This window comes from Humulus lupulus, chromosome 6, assembly GCF_963169125.1.
Source record: "Humulus lupulus chromosome 6, drHumLupu1.1, whole genome shotgun sequence".
Classification (NCBI taxonomy): Eukaryota; Viridiplantae; Streptophyta; class Magnoliopsida; order Rosales; family Cannabaceae; genus Humulus; species Humulus lupulus.
This window is the reverse complement of record NC_084798.1, coordinates 150212179-150214898: the sequence shown is the minus strand read 5'-3', so window position 1 is coordinate 150214898 and position 2720 is coordinate 150212179. Positions and strand designations below refer to the sequence as shown.

The window sequence follows — 2720 nt, the reverse complement described above, 5'->3', positions numbered from 1 at the left end:
AAATATAACACAAACAAACCTGAGTGGATGAAACAATAGTAAGCAAGCATGGGAACAAAACATGTACTAATGTGGGCATCACTTTATCGTCCAAGTCATCAGAGAGAAGAGCCAAGCACCTAAAAGCTCCATGAACTACAACATTTAAAAGCAAATCATGCATCTTTCAGATGTAAAAGCCATAAAACTCTTAAATATGAAACAAATAACAAACAATAACTTGCAACACTTGAGCAAGTTAAAATCCCTAATAGCCTAGATTAAAAATTGTCATAATATAGTACACACTTAGAGGTTATTGTTGTCAATCTAACATAAGAGGTAATAATAGAAAAACAACAAACAAGACAGCTCAGCACCAGCTGCTGCTGGACAAGCCTAATAGATGATGTGTATGTTAAAAACAGAAATTAAAATCACAGCATATGACATGTGATGCATTTTTGAGCTTCCTGATTCAAGCCAAAACTTATATTGACGCAATAATTGAGGCCATCAAATACTTTGACTTGGCCAAATCATGTAACTAAGGAACCTTATCAATTTCTTTCAAAATGATTTTAAGGAGAATGTGACAACAACCTCATAGTAAAACTTGAAATCCTGAGAGATTAATATATGTTCGCAAAGAAAATATTTAAAATTGAAAAAGCATTCACATAGACCAAGTAGTAGAAAATTATTGTATTTAAAACCACACAAACAAAGGCCAGTAAGTACAATGACGAAATACTTACCTCCATTCCTTGCATTTTTCTGAGAAACAGGAAAATGTATTTTCTAAGGGAAAAAAAATAGACAGTAGCAAAAAGAGTAGAATCCAGTGACTTTATGAATCAGATAGTGCAAGATATAAGACAAACCTATATATGTCATCTACAAGCTGTGCCACCTGTTCCTTCCCCACAGCATTCTTCTTTGCCCACAATTTAGAAACTGTAAAAGAGAACATAAATTTAGCTAGAATTAATTTCACACAAAATAAGAGAATTTAGACCACAACCAGGACATGGTAAGAGCAAGAAACCTCAAAGCAGAATGCTCAATTACAGTACTAATAAGCACAAGTTTGAGCAACCCAACCAAATTCTATACCAGGCTACAATGCCAGAAGACTAAATTTGAAATGGAAACTAACCTATAGAAAACATAATAATAACTTTTTTAGAAAAACAAAGATGTGTGATGTAGACAGTCGCTGTTTTAGTGTTTAAGACTGACTATTTAATAGATATCTACCTAGACAAACATCAACTACATAGCCAAGGTCCAAATATATAAATTTCACTGGAAAGAAAAGTAAATAACACAAGACTGACAAATGCAAATGAAAGGAATTTAGATATTTTCAGGTAGGAAAGCAAAAAAACACACCATCTATACCTTGATCATCAGATAAAACAACCAATATCCGGTCAACAAGGTCCTGCATTAATAACAACAAATGTAAAGTCATAAAACACCAATCCAAAAACATTAACAAGATGCTCAAAATGAATCATTAAAACAAACACCCTTCTAGTAAAAGCATACATAGAAAATATTTAGACTAAAATTCATTAGTCTTGTGCAAGTAAGATGTCATCACAGAAAATTATTCTCAGATGGGCAACTATTACAAGAACTTGATGTTATTGTATCTTTATTACAGATAATCATCAAGTTAAGTGATCAAATCCCTGCCCCTACTGTCAAACTGTTTGCCTTTCTCCCATAATTGCGGGAGAGGCAGATAGATAAGAAAAAATTAAGATTTATTGAGAAGAATACACACCAATACAAAAATCAATTGTGTATGAATTCTGTATTAACTGAATAACCAAAAAAAAAATTACTAGTACAACCTTTTCTCTTACTAGTGGGTTACACAACATGAGGTAACCCTCTCCCTTGCCCATGATCCCTTCCCATAAGAAAGGAAAAATTTGACCTGATGTTCTGCGACATGACACCAAATGACTAACAACTACCAATTAAACTAGCTAGCACCTTCTCAGTAAAACCTTTACAAAGCCAACATCACAAAGAAGTTATTGGATTATGCATACCAAAAAACAAAAAGTGCTACTCCTAATCAACAAAAAAAGGAGCAGCATGTAATTTTTAAACGTTGAAGCCAAAGTGTGATAAATTGCCAAATCCACATGCAGGCAACACCCAGCACAAACAATTTCTTTAGCATCTCACCTGCTTCTTCCCCTGCTTTGAAAGACCTAAGTGAGTGAGAACATCCTTAAGCTCTTTTATTCTAAAATATGCCAACTTTTCCTGCAACAAAAATAAACACATCAATAAACCTTGAATGCAACATCAACAATTCAACGTACAAACACTTTCAAATAATTTCATCACAAAATAATTTCAACACCCAAATGATTGAAATAGAGAAGTACCTGAGAGCCAGCAAGCTCCTCAAACTGCTTGACCCAATCATCCATCATAGCTTTATTACCCAAGTCCGGAACAGGTGGCCTGGCAAATAATATTGAGCATAACATTTTCTTACTCAATATACAATACTCAGATTCAAGAAATCCACAGATAATAACAAGATTCAAAAAGAAGATATACCTAGATTCAAGAAGAAACATTTGATGTGGTAAACAACATATGAAAATTAAACACTGTAAAAAAATTAATACCCTCATACGAAGACTGCGTCCACCACGAATGGCAAGGTCAGCCACCAAAAGAGCACATATATATTACTCGGAGATCGT

The 2720-nt window shown here is 33.7% G+C and overlaps 1 long non-coding RNA gene across 1 annotated transcript; it reads right to left on the bottom strand.

Annotated features, from left to right (window-relative positions):
- Positions 1-863: 863 nt before the first annotated feature.
- On the bottom strand, positions 864-2270 carry LOC133784240 (uncharacterized). Its single transcript, XR_009871227.1, has 3 exons — positions 2188-2270; positions 1384-1426; positions 864-936 (listed from the first exon to the last, which is right to left on the bottom strand). It is a non-coding gene; the product is annotated as an uncharacterized LOC133784240 (long non-coding RNA).
- Positions 2271-2720: the final 450 nt, after the last annotated feature.